The sequence below is a fragment of the Antedon mediterranea genome, chromosome 3 (genome assembly GCF_964355755.1).
Source record: "Antedon mediterranea chromosome 3, ecAntMedi1.1, whole genome shotgun sequence".
NCBI lineage: Eukaryota > Metazoa > Echinodermata > Crinoidea > Comatulida > Antedonidae > Antedon > Antedon mediterranea.
In genome coordinates, this window is record NC_092672.1 from 21,176,145 (window position 1) to 21,197,267 (window position 21,123).

Consider the following 21,123-nt stretch of genomic DNA (forward strand, 5'->3'; position numbering starts at 1 on the left):
GAATCAGTATCTATCTACCGTAAGAATCGTAATGCTGTAGTAGCGTTGCGACCCCCAGTTTTTTCACATCTACGCGGTGGCTGCCGTCAACAAATTAATTTGTGACTGAATGTTATGTACAGTTTATAATGCATTATATGAAATCTTTTATTTTGTACTTGAAAAATCATAAATCTAGTCAACTCATGTAATTATATAATTCATAATTATATGAAGTTTATATATGAATCAAGCAACAACCACTTTTTAATTACAAAATAAATAGGCCCACTGGTCACGTCTAGCTGGTAGGCCTAGCCAAAAGTATTTACTATTCGTGGATTAGCGAAGCCGCGAATTTCGCGTTAAAAAGTGACGCACGCGGCAGGCGACGGACGCTTCCAGTGTGAACATACAAGCGAACAGTGTACGATAGTCGAATTTCAACTTCAACGCGTTGAAAACGACAGCAGCGAAGGCTTCGCACGCGAATTTTCAAAAGTTGAACCTTGGTCAACTTTTTGAGGCGTCGCGAGCGCGGTTCGCGTTCGTCAACCAATCAGAAGTCGGGAATATCTCTCATAGACGAGACACCGACGGCAAAAAAATGGTGGCTGACGAGCGAGGTCTTTATGGAAATACTTTGTCATTACCCTTCTTGTCTTTACGATAAGGGAAGTAAGTCATACATAGACAGAAACATAAGGATTAATGCATGAAGACAATAATTCCAGACAAACATCTGTGTAGAAGAATGCCAGAAAAACTAGGCCTAAAACGCGTCAGAGATCAATTTGTAAAGTGAGTTGGCAAGCCTTTTTATTTCTAGCCTACCTAGGTTTAGGCCATACTATTGCCTAGCTAGGCCTACCTAGCCTAGGCTACATATGTAGCCTAGGCTAGGTATATACTAGGGTATATTATACCCTAGTAGGCTAGGCCATGCCAAGTAGTACTTATAGGCCTACATAATGGGTAGTAACAAAGTGCGAGGCAGCGAAGCACGCGAGGCAGGGAAGGCATGCGAGGCAAGTCAGAAATTTATGCGAGGCATCGTTTTACCATCATCAAAAAATGCGAGGCATCATTTTATCATTTCTCAAAATTGCAAGGCAGGAAATCACCGAAATTGAAGTAGCCTAGGCCTAGGCCCGCTAGGCTAGTTTCCTTTTGCACCTGCCTTGTATTTTAGGGTGTCACGAAACCTCAGACCACGAAAGCTCAGACCCCCTAAGACCTAAGATCACGAAAGCTAAGACCCAACACCTAAGATTACAAATACTAAGATATACTACAGCTTAAAAACAATACTTGTTTATCCATACATAATTTTAAACACAGTAGGTTTCATTTATTACCATAAATATAATTTAATACTACCGCAAAACATAGATAAACTCACATTATTTTCGCCCGTTGAGTAAATGTATATTTTTTCTTTACAACAAACAAACTTGACGGGTTGTTTGTTGGTATATATTTACTCCATTGTGTTGGTTCAGAGGATGTTTTTCTTACGCACCTGCCTTTCTTGTATTTTGACTCCAAATTTGTTGACTAACTTTATCCTGAACACCACACTTTAAAATTAGGACTTATAAGTACTTTCAGAAGGAGAAACACATAATAACAAATAAATAAATCCTTTAAATTGATGATTTTACAGATGTGTTTCTTTGTATACTGTAATGTAACTCCTCGAGCTCCCATGCTCAATGTTTTTGTTTCTATGGAGCGCCAAAAGAGCAACAATAATAGTACAAGTATAAAAACAGAAAGAAAACGAAACGAAAAAACTTATCATGATTTTTAAATTAAAATTTATTTGCCAGTATTTATTTCTTCGTACTTGCATGATTATACTATTATCATTACAATTTTAATTTTACATTGTTCCATCCACACTGTAGATGGACTCCACAGAGTTTTCAGCCCTCTATATAATTTTTGCTCTTTTGACGTTCCATAGAAACAAAAACATTGAACATGGCCCATGGGGTAGGCCTACTGTACTGTAGGCTAGTCATTTTGTGTGCGAGAAAAACGTCTGTAAAATCATCAATTTAAAAATGTATTTGTTACTTTTTATGTGATTCTTTTTCATGAAAGTGCCAATTCTAAGGTGTGGTATTCAGAATAAATGTTAGGAGTTAAAATACAAGGCAGGTGCGAAAGATAAATATTTGTAATCTTAGGTGTTGGGTCTTAGCTTTCGTGATCTTAGGTCTTAGGGGGTCTGAGCTTTCGTGGTCTGAGGTTTCGTGACACCCTTGTATTTTAACCAACTTTATCCTGAATACCACAGCTTAGAATTAGTAGGCCTACTTTAATTAAGAAAAATCACATAAAAGTAACAATAAATCCATTAAATTGGTGATTTTACAGACGTTGTTTTTCTCGCATTTCGCACACTCAATGTTCAATATTTTGGTTTCTATGGAACGTCAAAAGAGCAAAATTAATTAGAGGGCTAAAAACTCTGTGGAATCCATTTATATTTAACGCATTATTTGGTGAAAATCAAGTACAATTTCAATAGATTTTGTCACTGTTAGTAAGGAAAAATGTTACTGTTGATAATGTACACGGTTTCGTTAACCTTTTAAAGAATGAAATAGAAAAATTCATCATAATATCCTTAGTAGGATGTCCTAGGTCTAGACTAGGTAGTGATGTTGATTTACGATCGATTATTATCTTTGAAAACAGAACAGTATCAGCAGTAACATATTACAACATTTTTATTGACAAATTAACAAATATATTGAAATGAAACGTGTTTTTCACCAATAAATGCATGAGAAATTGACGCATTCCACTGAGTATTAGTCCTCTATTATCGTTGCTTTTTTGGCGCTCCATAGAAACAAAAATATTGAACATTGAATAAGTGAAATTCGCGAACAGTGTGCGAGAAACACGCCTGTAAAATCATTAATTTAAGGATTTATTTGTTACTTTTTATGTGATTCTTTCATTAAAGTACTCATGAGGTATACTTCTAAGGTGTGGTATTCACACGATAAAGTTAGTTATCAAATTTGGAGTAAAAATACAAGCGAAGGAAACTAGCGCCAGGTTTATTAGTACGTACATGGACAACAATAAATAAAAATCGTTCGTAATATACCTAGCTTACTAAAACAGGAATAGTGTATCATTATTAAATATTACACCAATTATTATATCAAAATTGATTAAATTATTTTCTACATAGGCCTCTTATCTAGGTTAGGGCTAAGCATATTAGCTAAAGTTTAATTTTAGGCCTAGTATTACAATTGTCGGACGTAAGTCTTTTTTCACACGCGCTCCAGAATTCTGTCGCAATTTTTTTCTTTGCGGCATGTTATTGGATCGGCATATCAGTTACCTTTTATTCACCGCCAGTTATTGAACTTGTCCTAGCAATCGCTGTTCACCTTATTTGCGAGAGAGGTACACGTGTTGTTCCTAGAGAATGGAATGTCAAAAATGTCTTTGGCACGCCGCTCAGAGAGAAGTCTGTGCGTTGCTGCTGAAACCACGTGCTATAGGAGGGGAATGCACCACAATCCTCTGAGCTGAGGGCTGAATCATTCCGCTACCTGCTAAATAGTAAAGAGGGATTTTCCATCTCTCGGGTCTACCGGATCTAGGCGCAGGGGTGTGACAAAATATTATTTTCACTCTGCTATGTTCGAGAGACATGTGAGTGAACACGCTCGAAATGCCAACAAACATTGCAGTCATTTGATGAGTGTGTCGCTATAACAATTATTGTTTATCGAAAGTTGAAGACTGTCGTTCAGATTTTTGAACCGTAGTTTGGGCACTTTTGTAAAAGTAAAATTTGACACGATATGACTTGAATGAAAAAACAATCGTTACATAAAAATAAACAACATGATGAGTGTATACACGAATCTATTTAGATACGCTTGTATCGATTGATTATTAGGTCTATAATATAGCACAATAGCACGTTAAGATATGCCTCGCACCTTTTTGAAATTGTAAACTATATGCCTCGCACTTTTGGAAATGATAAAATGATGCCTCGCACAAATATTTGGCATGCCTCGCTTGCCTCCCGTGCCTCGCTGCCTCGCACTTTGTCAACACTCCTACATAATACTTACTAATCCCTACTAGTCTACTATGTGCTAGGCCAGGCCTAGCCTAGGTTAAGCCTACTACTATGAGTACAGTACTACTAGGCCTAGCTAGGCCTAGCCTACTTATTATTATTAATTAATATTTATAGGCCTAATATTTAGTTGATTTAGTGTTGTAAGTCTATAGGCCTAGTAGTAGTAATATTAATACATAAATATTGTTGTTTTTTGTTTGTTTTTTTAGGTCAATTAGATGAACATTGATAAATGGGATCCTTCAGGCTATTACCAGCGTTACAAACTCCACCAATGACCAAGCTAGTAGTTTAAGCGGCCAGTATATTATTGCCATGGAATTACGAGCAATTGCTCCTCAAAAACGTGGACTGGCAATTATGAGGCTGATACAGGTTTGTATAGACTTTTTTCAAATGGGTATGTCAGTTGGTGACATACATTGGCCAGAAAAAAATGATTTGAGCAATATGCCTTACTATAGCAATTTTTAGTCGCGTGGAAGCGACTCTATAGTTCACTAAGTCGGTCGGTCGGTCTGTCTGTCTGTCTGTCGGTCTGTCTGTCTGTCTGTCGGTCCGGTATCACTATGCGTTTTATCGCTTTATGACCTTATCTTGATATCAGTTTAATCTAGCTAAGTAAATTTTTCACAGAATATTCCTTATGGCCAGGAATCGATGTGGTTATGTTTTTATGGTGCGCAATAAAAAATTACGCGGTCTACGCACGATTTAACGAAATCACGTTTGTAATCATATCTTAACAACCATGAATCACAATTAAATAAAATTTGGTACTCATAAATTTCAGGGCATAAATCATCATATGGCAATACAATTACGTGCGTAGCGCATGTAACGCATGCGTACGCGCGCTTAAAATTTTCAAAATTTATTTTCGATGAAATAAGAGTACGTTTCAGGCAATTTTAAGCGTTTACAAAATTGCCATGAGTGCGCAGATTTTTGCGCGCGCACTGCGCGTTAAATGTTATTGCGCATACTTTTTTTTCTGTTTTCTTGAATTACTTTTCAACTCGAAATTACGTTATATGAGCACGTCAAATGTGACAGGCTACGCACGTGTAAATTAAAAAAATATAAATGTTTTTAAACATTTCAACATTTTTAAACATGTTCAGTAATTTCGGTCAGTATAGTTTACTATGTCGGTCGGTCCGTCTGTCTGTCGGTCTGTCTGTCTGTCGGTCTGTTTGTCTGTCGGTCCGGTATCACTATGAATTGTAGCACGCGACTTAATGGCTGTTGGCCTTGTTTAATACTTGTTTCATTTTTTTTTTAAATAGAAAATGGAAGAGATTAAGGAGGAGTTGGACTGTAACTAGTATTTATTAAGTGGTTATAGAAGGAAAGCTGAACTGAATGTCTTTTCTTTAGCAATAGAGAACACATGGAAATATATGTATATGTTTTGTTATACTCCAATACTAAAAAAATAGTCAAATTGGCTGCCAGATAATGGAATTTTTTTCATTTTATAAGTGAAAACATAAGTTTTTTTGGGGTTTTTTTCTATGTAAGTGATTAACTTTGTTAAAACTACAAAATGGCCTATTCAAATTTGATTTTAATCATCTTCATTTTTCATGATTCTATGGGACAATACATCTTTAAGTTTAGTGTCATTTTTTGGACAAGATATATTGTCTTCCTGAAAATATAATTTAAAACATTTTCGTTGTGTGTAATACAGTATAACACTTTAGGGTTAGTTATTCACTTTTAACAATAATAATATTTCTTCAATTTTCATTTTTTTTTGGGATGATACATTTTAAATTTATTATTTTATTTAGAAAATAAATGTGAAAACTTTACATTAATATATAGGCCTATAGTTTATATTTTGAAAGTGACAAACCCATGAAGATTCCCAGTTCGTGTTTATATGAAATGTTTTATATGGTTATAATAACCTCTGTTGATATTTGTAAGTACACCACTAATAAATACAGTCAGCAGATCACATGTACGTGTAATCAACATGCAATAAATGCTTTAATTCTTGTAACTGTATTGATATTGGATACATCTTCTTTTTTCCTTGTGATATATACATACAATCATGCACATTTCAGGCTTTGGAAAAGAATAATATTTTCCCACCAAAACCAAACACTGTGATTGGTGTAACCAGGGAAGAGTTAAATTACATTTTAATTTAACTCTTCTCTGGTTAAACTTACATAGGAAATACTTCAGAGTCATCTTCTCTGATTATTTTTAATGTAGCATTGTATTGGCCAACACACTATCTCCTAGGCCTAGCAATCACGACGAATCAGCACATCGTGACGCGTTTAGTGGGAACCGACAAGAAAAACTAATAGACGCATGACAATTCAACTTTCAAAGCGATCCGTCGAATGACGCATGACGCTTCGCGGCTTCGCGTTTGGTGTGCACCGGCCTTTATATAATAACGTTTACGTTTCTGATGTTTTTATGCAATTTCAAATTTTTATTTTTGTGCTGTAGTTTAGTAAAACTAAATTTATCTTACCGGTTCCACCCTTTAAGAGAGAAAGATCCTACTTCCCTTCCCTTGTAGTAGAGCACCATATCAAGAATGTTAAATAACGGGCAAGAGATGTAAATACTAAAATTGCTTGTTACAAACACTTTATTCACAGTACAATATAACAATATTACTATAAGCCCAATAGTACAGCCACATATGTAAGGAAAACTAGCTCCAGCTTGATATTTGTGCCAAAATAGATTTTATTTGCTAACTTTGTTATTCTTAAGTTGCTGAATTCAAAAAAGTTAGGTGCCATTTTTTTCGACCACTCCTTCAGCCGCCATTTTGTATTTCAAAATGGCCGACATTCCATACTAAACTTTGTCATCCATGGTATCATCTGAAAGGGAATGTAATACTGATCATTTTATCCCATTACATCTATATACAAAAATGCATAGTTACATAGTTATTTAACAATAAAACAAGTCACGTGACCAATAAAGGTCAAAAGGTCAACATTTTAATTTTCTCAAATACTTTACTGTTTGGTATCGTAGGATAGCTTTTTTATTCTGAATACAGTTTTACTAATATCTATTCAATTTTCCTTTGTTTTTTGTCATAATTTTCCAATTATGTAAATAAACTGTTTTTAAATGTACAATAAAAAAGGTCTCCTTCGTATTAAGATAAATACGGTTTTTCTTATTGGTTTTACAATTCATTCAAATGTTTGGTAACATTTATCTGGTTATAATAACAATTTCAGTGTGTGAAAATACTCTAATATAAGTTTAGTTTAACTATCAAGATCCTCGATATGCCCGGTTTTCGCATTGCAAGTAAAAAACAAGATCAAACAACCATTGCTTTGCAGGTAAATTAGTTGCAACGCAAACATGATCTTGGAGGTAAAGTAATTGATTTTAGTACCTTTATTTGAGCAAGTTCATACAACTACTACGGCAGAAACGTAACTTTGGAAAGTAATTTAGATTTCTCTTAATTCTGCTAGTTAATGTAGTTTTATTTATAACTATATCCAGTGCAGTGGCATCTATGTTTTTTTTTCAAACATGGTTTTCTGCCAATAGCATGGTTGCATGTTGTAAGCATAGGCCTATATATATAAAGTAAATCGATAAAAAACTTGTTTCTTATTTAAATTAATTTATATACATATTCTTATATTATATATTGGATATTTGTGTGACCATAAAGGAAGGATAGAAAACAGCTCATCTATACTGTGTATAAGTAGTCGAATAATCTTCCACCGTTTCAGATGATAACATAATTATTGAATATACAATTAAATCGGTGGCATATGCTCATACTCATTAAGAATACCAATACTAACAACAAACGGATACAATGGGATCATGCCAAAGAACAATAAAATAATAATAATTCAAAACGCATCGATGACTGAAAAGCCGATTCCATCCCCTACCGGTGTGTGGTCGCACTTCACTCTTTAAAAAAACCCCCACTGCATTTTTGATAAATATAACTGAGACATGCAGTAAAAGTAACAAAATTAAAATACAAATTTATAAAAGGGAATTCAATAACATAAATCGTTACATACGGTACATATTTATAAAGTGTCTGTAGTTAAAAGATTTCGTTTTTCTCAAACTAATTTGAATATTATTGCTGGAAAGTAGATATTGCTTCCCTTTTTCCCGATAAATTCTTAAAGTTAAGTTACCACAAACAAGTATAGTTTGATTAATTATTCTATGTGACTTTTGATGATAACAACGTATAGTTAGGATTTATATTGCGATAATCACAAACCATACGTAAAAATCAAAGGGAATTTTTGGACGTTAAAAATACCGTAATTCGTTTCTCTACAATATCGATTGGTAGTTTGTAAAGGTAGTAAAGGCAGCAGTAGGACACTTACTTTTCTTTATTACGTGTAAACTGACGTTCAAAGAGAAAGGGAAAGACATGCCAATTAACATTTGCATTGTGCACAATGGCTTTATATTGTGTGGTACCCGCTTTGACAAAAATGCAAATGATTTTGAACGCTACGCAAATGATACCGTGACCCGTAGCATTTTTTTTCTTTTTACGAAAAACAGAAATGTAAACTACCTAAAAAAAAAAATAGATTCAGAATTTAAAAAGCTATTCAACGAAACAAAGCAAAGATGTGCTTTGACAACAGTTTATTTCACCTTTGTTCACGGACAATAGTTATTTTGATTTTAAATTAAATAACTCGGAAACTTGACATTGAAGTTAAGTGTAATCCAGTACCGTACGGTACTTATTCAGTATTTGGATAATATATAATATAAAACATATAAATGAACAATGACAAAGTCGAAAGAAAATCAAACAAACATTTGAATGAATGGTAAATCCAATAAGTAAAACCGTATTTATCTTAATATGAAGGAGACTACTTTTTTCATTGTTAAAATGAGTATAGCGAGGCATTTAATGAATAGGCAAACTGCCTTAAAATGTGATATGTTTCGAGAAACTATTCTCATCATCAGAAGAACAGAAAACAACGCCTAAAGTACTTATATACCAATAGGACAGGTATGTAAATAAGGATTAGCATGATAAAACAACAAGGAACATTTAAAACAGTTTATTTACATTTTTGGAAAATTATGACAATAAACAAAGTAAAATAGAATAGATATTAGTAAAACTGTATTCAGAATAAAAAGATCTATCCAACGATACCAAACAGTACAGTATTTTGGTGAAATTGCCTTTTAACCTTTATTGATCACGTGATTTGTTTAATTTCGCAATTACTATGTAACTATGCATTTATTGATATGGGTGTAATGGAATAAAATAATCAGTATTACATTCCCTTTCCAATGATACCATGGATGACCAGCTTTAGTGTGGAACGTCGGCCATTTTGAAATACAAAATTGCGGCTGAAGGAGTGGTCGAAAAAAATGGCACCTAACTTTTTTGGATTCAGCATCTCAAGAATAACAAAGTTAGCTAAAAAAATCTATTTTGGCACAAATATCGAACTGGAAGACATAATAACCCGTACTACAACGACTAGGAAACCTTTAACATGTGGCTTACCTTTCATTGGTCATGCTTTTTAACAACCTACCTTCAACCCCTGCGTTAGCGGCTGCGGTAACACTAACCCAGCGAATGCTATGCAGTCCAAATATACTCATTGTACCCACAGCATAAAATATCCTTAAACAGCACGGCAGCGTGAATAGGACATCTTTCTAGCATGTGGCTACTAGTTGATTTCACTGACTAAATAGTGCTAATGTGGTTCCATGCCTTCTACTCTCTATATCAGCATGTATAAAGACCTAGACCCAGGTATCTGTGTCCAACAATAGTGTCCAACCACCAATAGTTCTTGATAGTTCAAACACTGAATTATTTAATATTTTAAATGAACTAAAATTTACACTATGTAGTATTTTTATAAAAAATTAATAAAATATGAACTTAATGTTGATTTTCCTTTTACCTAACCTTGTATTATTTTAGGTAAATACAGAATTTCATTTACAGTATTGTTGTACAAAACTATGGAACAATCAAGTCCTTCTGTTTCTGAATTATTTCTTGTAGATGTTAAATCTTTGATTAGTTTTACACCTTTTCACCTTCTGTCAATTATTTAAGAATTACTGACATTCAGTGATTGAAGTTTCTCCTTCATCTAATGTTCAAGCAGTATCTATATATAAATTTACGTAAGGGCAAAATTCGGTAAATCGCGCGTTACTTCTAGAATGTTTACTCGATGGTATATAAAGTTGGTTCGTACTTTCGGTACTGATTTTAACCACCTGATGTAACCCTGTTTACTAATTAAATTGAGTCAGATAATTAGTTATTGGCAATTAAAACGAATTTAGGTTCAACGATTTGCCCCAAATAGGGGTGTTTTCCGATCGTGGTATACACTGTCTAATGCATGTCCATCGTGAAAAATACCCGCATACAATAATACGAGGATGCTTCGCATTTTCCTATCTCCTCCTACGATAACTGTTTTTAATGGCTGAAAACCGGTTGAACAGCTCGAGTACAGCATCATAATATTGAAGACAGGCCGATTTTCTTTAAAAAAAATACTATTTTGATAGATTTAATATACGTTTATACAAATGTATTGATTTGCAATGAATGGAACATTCCAAATTATTTCGTTTAACCATACTTGCATACCTCCATGGTTTAACACAAGTAGGTAAATTTATAGACCCTTGGAGAATAAACAGAAATAGTATTGTAATTCTATACAATACTGCAAATAGGTATTAACCACTTTTGATCGCCATTTGAATCAAAAGTGTGTTGGTATACTGTTAGATATAATATAAACAAATATACTAATAAACGTTATCACTGTGAGTGTGTGGGTAGCCCCTACTTTTAGATTATAAACACATAATAATATAATACTACTTTATTACTGTCAGTTGTTTCTCAACGTTTGTATTAATTAATAATTACAAAAATATAAACGTATTAGTGGTCTTTAAATGTACTTCACTATTTCAAACGACCATGAGACAGTGACAGTTTTAATAAAGTATTAAATCGGAAATGTTTTACTCTATTTAGTGGTATATTATTTATAGGCCTATAAAAAAAATATTTTGTTACTGAGTGGATATAAAAGAAATATAAAGAATAATTTAATATAAAGAATATATTAAAAAATTGTTCCTCTTTGTACCTCATCCCCAACGCTCAACTCTAATGACAAGTTTCAAGGTGCTAATTTTGGTTGACTTCATAAATCATTGTGTCTATCATCTAGTTGTTATAATGTTTTTTTTATTGAGAATTGTCCTATAATTTCACACATAAATTAATTATTATTATTATTTGAAATCAAAATAAAATGTACATTGACTTAGGAATGTATTTAATAATTGCCCTGATTTAATGCACAACTATTAATTTAGATTGTATACTGGCTTTTTCTTTTTATCCAAATGTACATATGAAAAACATAAGCACTCATTTTGAGGGCTTGTGATGAGTTGAAAATCAAATAACAATATTATCAAGTTAAAGTTCAAAACAATTTTTTTTGTAATGGTCAAATGAATGCAAAACAGAAAATATATTTAGGTTACATTAATTTCTTTAAAAAGTAGCATGAAAACATAAAGTGAATTACATGAATAAAGGTAATAACTATACAGGAACCAAAACTTAAAATAAATAAATAAAATCAACAGAAATATAGACAATAGCATATTATTTTATCAGAAAAGTAGTTGGAGAGATAATGATTTTCAATTATTATATAAAAGTTTTTCTGATTAGAAACAAGGGTTAAATCAAGACTATTCCACCTATATTTGGGGAAAACAATATTTTTTATTTAAAATAATTGCCAAACTCTGCAATCCTAAAAAAAACATAGCAAACCTCATTTAACCAACATAAAGTGATTGAATCAGTAGTTTACAACTCACTTGGTTTGTCAATTAACAAATTTAAATATATTTTTGTTAAATAATTAATTTTGTGGTTAAGCATCATTTTTTTGGTTTAAAAACAATATTGATAAACCTTCACCGCCCCAAACAATGTTACAATAATGTATAAGTAAAACATTTTATTTTAATTTCTTTAGAATACTAATATATTTAGATATTTTATTTGAGAAAAATTGTTGGCAGCCAATAATCTAATTAAAAGACCAAGGAATGATACTTCACTTTTTTCAATTAATTTTGCATTAAAAAATATAACAATTGTTGTGTGTAAGTTCACTAATACAATTAGTTTTAGTCGTATTAATTAATAATTAGTTTGTAGTGAATAATTTACTAACTTACTTAACTTTAAATTTAAAAAGTTCAACAAGACAATATTGTTATTAAAATATAAAGTTGTATTATCTGCATAAAAAAATTTGTCTCAAAGATTTACTAATTATTAATTTGAAATAATGATTTCGATCTGTAAAATATCTTTTAAACCAATCTAAGAAAGGCTCCAAAATACCATAATGAAACCACTTGAAAATATCATGGTTTACAACATCAAAAGTTTTTGATAAATCTTGAAAAGTACTTTCAAAAGCAGTATTAACAGAATTAGTGAGTTCAAGAAAAGCATGACAAGTGGTATTGTATGCATACAATTTTCATTATTTTTTTGAAAAAATGGGTAAAATTAAGATTGGTATAAAAGTATCCGTTTTTAAATACAGGATTTACATTTAATATGATTAGGTATAGAACCCATCATGAATGATTAATTAATGGCGTATGTGAGATGGCTTATGAAGCAACCTTTTTAAGAATCATGCTCTGAACCTTTACTAGAATTCAAATTTGTAATTATATTAAGCACTTCTGTTTCAGATATAAATGGGAGGTGGTAATTAAGAGATTTGGTCTTTGCCATTTTAGACTATATAGAATTACAGAGTTTTACAAATGTGGCTATACTTTTTATATCTTGAAATATTTGAACTTTTATGAATTTTTAAAAGTTTATGCTAATGTTTACTAAATTTATTTAGGTGGGTGTCATCAATAGTTGTTTTAGTGTTTTGGTTTTTTTTAACTTCAAAAAGTATATAAAAAAATGTATCCAACATTAGGATTAAGTCTACAGTTTAGACGAATCAGTTTGTCATTAATGGAATGCAGTAGAAGTAAAATTGAGAAAAATTACAAATGCAATCAATTTTTTGTATTTATAAAAACGCCATTTTTTACGTTTTTTTTAAATTACTTTCCTTAGTTACACATAGAAATGGTTGCTAAGGTAACACTATAGGTAAAATATGAAAATTGTTGAGAATTGTTATGAACTATCTTGTAAATTTTGATAAAACATTAATAGTTGTAGTAAAGTGGGGACCTGTCCTGTTTTGCATTCTGACCCCTTTTGACCTCAAATGACCTATTTACAAGGTCAGATTTTTTGGGAGGTCTTTCTGTATCCCTTTACACAAAATAGATTTTAAAATTTATAAAACCATTGACGCAATTATTTCCAAGTTTAACATCATTTTCCATCAACTAAATATTTCAATGCAAAATACTGTTTTTCTGGCAATTAATTGAAATAAACCTGGCAACACATTCTCCTATTTTATCTAAACTATTCGTATGACTCTAGTAGCATTATGACAAGCCACATATACATTTTATTATTGGAATAGCCATATTTAAATTGTGTTTCATGTGTTTTGTTTGTTGATATTTTGTTATATTTTTTGTATTTTTCGTATTTTCCTGGCAACACAAAACCTATGTACACAATTTACCCCAGTTTTTTTTGTGATTATTGTTGACAAACCTATTGACTATCAAATTAAAAAACCTCATTGATTTAAAAACACCACTTTGGAAGTTATAGGTACGTTTATGAGGTATACTTTTATAAAAAAAATATTTTTTAAAAACACCCATTTTTAAAATAATGGTATCAACCAAACTCCATTTTGTAATTTATTTTTTTTCTACATTAAATGGAACTCAATACATGTTGTTTACACTGCTATAAACAAAAACTGTATACTGTAAGTATTTTTGGTTCAAATAAGTATACAAAGTTTGTACTTTTTCACTATAGAAAAACTGTGAAAAATGGCAAAAACATCAAAATTTGGATAATTGACCGTTGCCATGGCAACGGAGGCTAAAAAATAAATGAATGTTGTAGATATGCTTTTTATTGAAATGTCTATTCATGGTAAAAATTTGAGAGAAATCCATTTTTTTACATCTGCCACCAAATCTTTGATTTTTACAGACAATGGCTCTTAAAGTTTAGTTAGCAAAGTTCAAAAGGATGAATTAAAACACCTAATAAAAACCTTAAAAAGAGGCTACAAGGATGCTTGTTTTTCTTGTCTTACCATTATTGAATAAATGTTATTAAATTGAAATTAAATTGAATTGAATTCACAACCACCACATATTTAATATACATTAATGACAAAATATGATGTTTTAATTAAGTTTATAACTAAAAATGAAAAACTACAATGTGTATTCCATGCGTACTGTATATCCATTTTTTATTGTTGCAAAGTTTCAAAATGACGCAATGAACTTTACTCCGTCCATTGGATTGAATGTTAAATTGACCAAATATAAGTCCTGATAATGAACAGAACAGAGTATGCTCATAAGCATGCACAGATTAATATTTTGTGTAGATTACCGTATCCTTTCATTTACCGTCCCCTTTGTCTACCATCCTGTCATAAAGTCACTAGTAGGTTTTATTGTAAATTAATAGCACACTACGTGCAACAGCTAATACAGTAGTACTAATCATTGTCAGTATTTTCATTTTTGTTGTAAATGTATAGTCAACAGAGACCTCTTAGAATCCGGCTTCTGAGTCATGTCAGTCATACATTCTACTCATTCACCCTTTACCAAAAATTTTGTATTTTTAAAATGTCTTTCTTTCCATCATATATATTCATTTATGACTGACAATTTCATTCTTATAGTTTCATTCTACTGTAAAACAATAATAGTCTCATTGTCATTACATTCAGCCTCTTACATTAACATTCAAATTAATTCAGAATAAATACATTTGAATGATGAAGCCTAAAAAAACAAAAAACAGAATAACTAAAATACAAATAAATTGGTATATTTCTATACTATTGTACCTTATAACACAAGAATCTCCTGTTCGTCCGAAGCGTGTAACAATTTCGAAAGGCATTGTGAGATAGAATAGAGCTAATGGGTGGCGCCATTGTGAGCCATGGAGTAGCGCGCCCTCATCAAATTAGAAAGTCAAAATCATAGAGGGGATCTGCTAATACTATAGGGGGATAGAGTAATTGACTGAGCCCTCTATAGGAATTATTAGTTTTGACTTCCTAGTTTGGAGGGGGAGCTGCTCCATGCTGTGAAATGGCTTCGCCCAGTTTGACTTTTTAACCCTGTACATCTAGTACTACTATAAGTTCTTTGCTTTGATGTAGATGATGATACATAAAACTGTTATAAAGCCTACCAAACATACAGTGCTAGTTGAGGGTGATTATTTGCTTTTTTGTAAGCAAAGTAAATAATAGTCAACCAGAAATAAAACTTGGTTTACTAAAAACTAAGCTTTGGTTGTCAACACAATGTAGGCGCTACGCAAGCGAGTTGATCAATAACAAGCAACAGTTTGGATAATCCATCACATTGTGATTGGTTAATTTGCTTGATTTAATTTACAAAAAAATTGGACAGACTACAGACAAATGGACAGACTAAATGTTGGGACAAATAAACTTATTACATGCAATTATTACTCAGTAATCACCTCTGTAGTCCCATGGGTACTCTTTTAAATAGTTATTGATTACAGTGCCTTAAATTAAAATATTCTTTAAATAATAATTGTGTAAATTGATTTGACCAGGACCTTACCATGCCAATCCATATCAATACTTTGAGTTACAATTGTAGATAATATTATATTGATATTCATTTGTAGCTATACACTAGGCTTCATTATCTTAAGATTACTAGAGTATGCGTAACAGCAGTATGATCATACACACTGTTTATATTTTGTGTGGTGTAAGGAGTACAAAGGTAGGCCTATAGCTACAGCAGTAGGTCATACTCACTGTTTATATTTTGTGTGGTGTAGTACGTACAGGGGTAGGCCTATAGCTACAGCAGTATGATCATAATCACTGTTTATATTTTGTGTGGTGTACTAGTACGTAAAGGGGTAGGCCTATAGCTACAGCAGTAGGTCATAATCACTGTTTATATTTTATGTGGTGTAGTAGGTACAGTGGTAGTCCTATACTACAGCAGTATGGTCATAATCACTTATAGGGCTGGAAATCATTCAAATATACACACTGTTTATATTTTGTGGTGCAGTGGGTACAGTAGTATGGCTGCATCAGTGTGATCATACTCACGTAGGGCTGGAAATTAAAAGTATGGTAGTATATGTGACCTGCTTTTAGTCTAGGTGACAAAGTTATTGAACTTGATTCTTCATTATGTAAACATTTAAATATTTGAATTAATACTAAAGATTTCTTAAAACAATAATTGAATTGCACCGATACTATCAAGCAGTGATACGACCAGTTCTCCAATATGCCTGTGCTGTTTGGTCCCCGAGTTTATCCAAAGCACAATCTGACCAAATCGAACATGTCCAAAGAAGAGCGTGTAACATAATATACCCCGATGGTACCTCGTATGCTGATACCCGCAGATACCTTAACATCATCACTCTATCTGAACGCCGCGAGAAGTTGTCAAGAAAATTCTTTGATAAAATGAAAAAAGAAGATCATATATTATACTCTCTCTTACCTAAACCTCTCACACACAACCATCAGCTCCGACGCGTAGATCGTTCACCCTCTCCAAAGTCCGGACACAACTCACAAAAAACTTTCCACGGAGTTTTCAATGATTGGTGAATGATCATAAACTGAGTTATGATAAGCAAATTGTGAACCCCTTTTGGTTTGTGTTACTGGATGTACTATGATGGCCATTGAAAGACTGATTTGTGGACTATGATATATTTTAGTATTACTTGTTTGGACTGTGTTATACTATGTTTTTTTTATATATGTAAGGATGTGGATGACAACACAAAAGGAAAAACACGCCTTTTCTCACTTTTACCACGGTCCGGTGGTGTATTTGGTTTTAATTTGTTTTTAGCATAACAGTAGAGATCAGTATGGTCCTGAAAACCACAAAATAAATACAATGAGAAACAAAAGTAAATAATATTCTAAAATACAAGCCAATTCTTAGTAACGACCTCAACTTAACAGGCGACTCTAATAAAAAGGATTCTCTCTGAGGACTGCGACTATTACATCAAACGGCACGTCTACCTAAACAGCCTCTGTATACTTTGTTAGAGTATACAAATACCTAATTAATTACCTACACAATTGCATCATAAGTGCCTGAATATTACTATTATATTACTAGAATAAATGCATGTTGGAATTTACTCACACTATTTGAATACTAAACTTAGTCTATTCATTGAATCAAGGAGTTATAATCTTAGGTTTGTGTAAAATATATAAACAATAACAAATCCATGGGCGCAGCCATTTTGTATGATAAATAGAGGGCGCACTACATGACGATCTATCACGAGCATGGTAGCCTCGTGTGTACAAATTAATCAAGTGTGAACTGTAGGATGAACTATTTTATACAAACTGTTAACTAGAAACTATCTTCTATAAACTAAACATTACTAAATCTATCTAAACATATTTTGTTAATACAAAGAAGGTTTATCACAAAAGTATATATTATAACATTATATAGCATAAAATCCTAGTTCAAAGATTGTAACACAATACTATTCAATAGGCTTCCTAACTGCACATTCCATGAGTCAAGGTTAACCCAAAACAAATGTCTAGGCCTATGAATGCAATCATCTTAAAATACAACATTAATGTTTCTTAAACATAACAGAATCTTATAAATGTATAACAAAGTAATATATGTATAAAGTAGAGTAATTACCTTTTAATCAGATCTTTAATTAAATAAGAGACAAAACTATCTGCTTCCTTGACCGGTTCATGAATACAAAAGAAAGAAAATCATTTGAAAAAGACTGTTACAATTATAGGGGGCAGTAACACCTATAGGGGGCAGTATTTAATTATCACATGAATAGATTAATCCCCACACTCCCCTGTTTAAGCTGAGTTTGTCCTCAAACTTAATATTACGAAATAAAATGTGAGAAACAACAAAATCAGCTGCATTCTGTCCTCGCAATTTTCTGACTTTTATAGCTGCCTTGATGTCTTCAACAAAGGACTCTACACATTCCCCTCCGGCTCCCACAAAGTGTCTCATCTTCTTCTCTGGGAGAACATATACTGTGTTTCCATTACCATGGGCAGCACGCCTAGTTGCTTCTAGTTCGGCTCTTAGCTCATCAACCGTCCTCTGCACATCTCGCAACGATGCCTTGCTTGCCATCACTGATCTCTAATGTTAAAGCCAAATACGATCCACGATCCCACTTCTGACACCAAATTGTAAGGATGTGGACGACAACACAAAAGGAAAAACACGCCTTTTCTCACTTTTACCACGGTCCGGTGGTGTATTTGGTTTTAATTTGTTTTTAGCATAACAGTAGAGATCAGTATGGTCCTGAAAACCACAAAATAAATACAATGAGAAACAAAAGTAAATAATATTCTAAAATACAAGCCAATTCTTAGTAACGACCTCAACTTAACAGGCGACTCTAATAAAAAGGATTCTCTCTGAGGACTGCGACTATTACATCAAACGGCACGTCTACCTAAACAGCCTCTGTATACTTTGTTAGAGTATACAAATACCTAATTAATTACCTACACAATTGCATCATAGGTGCCTGAATATTACTATTATATTACTAGAATAAATGCATGTTGGAATTTACTCACACTATTTGAATACTAAACTTAGTCTATTCATTGAATCAAGGAGTTATAATCTTAGGTTTGTGTAAAATATATAAACAATAACAAATCCATGGGCGCAGCCATTTTGTATGATAAATAGAGGGCGCACTACATGACAATCTATCACGAGCATGGTAGCCTCGTGTGTACAAATTAATCAAGTGTGAACTGTAGGATGAACTATTTTATACAAACTGTTAACTAGAAACTATCTTCTATAAACTAAACATTACTAAATCTATCTAAACATATTTTGTTAATACAAAGAAGGTTTATCACAAAAGTATATATTATAACATTATATAGCATAAAATCCTAGTTCAAAGATTGTAACACAATACTATTCAATAGGCTTCCTAACTGCACATTCCATGAGTCAAGGTTAACCCAAAACAAATGTCTAGGCCTATGAATGCAATCATCTTAAAATACAACATTAATGTTTCTTAAACATAACAGAATCTTATAAATGTATAACAAAGTAATATATGTATAAAGTAGAGTAATTACCTTTTAATCAGATCTTTAATTAAATAAGAGACAAAACTATCTGCTTCCTTGACCGGTTCATGAATACAAAAGAAAGAAAATCATTTGAAAAAGACTGTTACAATTATAGGGGCAGTAACACCTATAGGGGGCAGTATTTAATTATCACATGAATAGATTAATTCCCACATATATATTTACTATTATATTTATGTCAACTTCATCACTGTTTACTTGATGCAATAAAAGAAATAAATAATAATAATAATAATAATAATAATTGCAAATGAAAAGATGCTGATTTTTCTAAATGTCAGGCCTTCTATCTGATGGTTTGTATCCTAATATAATTGTTTGGCGACTTTTTCAATTTCATTTTATAACTTGATACAACTAATTTCAACATTTGCTCTTCTAGTACTCCTTTTTAATTTTATCTGAATTGTTCACATTCCTCAAATATGTATCATGGATGTTCAAAGGAGACTTTAATACCATATAACCATAAAATCTTTATTATAGGCCTAATAGAGAGTTTGTTTACATTTAATTATCGTAGGAGGAGATAGGAAAATGCGAAGTGTCCTCGTATTATTGTCTGCGGGTATTTTTCAAATTGGACATCCATTAGACAGTGTATACCACGATCGGAAAACACCCCTATTTGGGGCAAATCGTTGAACCTAAATTCGTTTTAATCGTCAATAACTAATTATCGAATTCAATTTAATTAGTAAACAGGGTTACATCAGGTGGTTAAAATCAGTACCGAAAGTACGAACCAACTTTACATACCATCGAGTAAACATTCTAGAAATAACGCGCGATTTACCGAATTTTGCCCTTACGTAAATTTATATATAGATATCAGGTGCTTAATTAATATTTTGATTAATTTTCAACATTTGTCCAATTGTCCAATTGAAATGCGTTGTTTTGTCAAATAAGTTGACTCCAGTATGTTTCCTTGTACTAATAGGCCTATTGTTAAATAATATTTATTTATTTTACTTACTCTGGAAGCACCTTCATTCAAGAAGTGTGCCACTGTTTCTAAAGTGTAGCTTCCAAATAAATTATTATATTATATGTAAAAAAAGTGGAGTAAAGTTACTTTAGGTAACTAATTAATTATAAAGGCATTCATTTTAAATGTGTTATAATTATAGCTAATTCTTTATCTTGTTATTTACTTTATTAATATTAAAAATAAACTTCCAACAGCAAGGAGTTATTTAATTACTAATTATGTGTACACATTCAGAATACCATAGATATATTTAATAGTGAAAATACCTCTATGAGAATCCCTACCAACTAGCCCCAACATGCATTTGAGCAGTGGGGTGTGTGTAATAATTAGAATAGCCACAAGGATATCTCAGAAAAATTTTACTTTTTAACTACTGGACAGATTTTTTTGAAAAAAAATCTAATAATTCTTAAAATAATGCAAGACTATAGCAATCATGCTTAATAACGAAAAAGTTATTGTGAATATTACTGAAATTGTGTTCAGGCAGAATGAGTTTATATCACACTTCCTGTTCACCAAGATAAATTAAACAGATAAGATTGTAATCCTTTTTTTTCCAC

At 32.1% G+C, this 21,123-nt stretch overlaps 1 protein-coding gene and 1 long non-coding RNA gene across 2 annotated transcripts in view; both read left to right on the forward strand.

Moving 5' to 3' along the window:
• The window catches only part of LOC140044138 (uncharacterized), a 209,766-nt gene that overhangs the window by 1,649 nt on the left and 186,994 nt on the right, over nucleotides 1-21,123 (forward strand). The gene's annotated exons all lie outside the window — the stretch shown is intronic.
• LOC140043703 (uncharacterized) lies at nucleotides 360-5,867 on the forward strand. The gene is made up of 3 exons (XR_011844359.1): nucleotides 360-780; nucleotides 4,321-4,486; nucleotides 5,401-5,867. It is a non-coding gene; the product is annotated as an uncharacterized lncRNA (long non-coding RNA).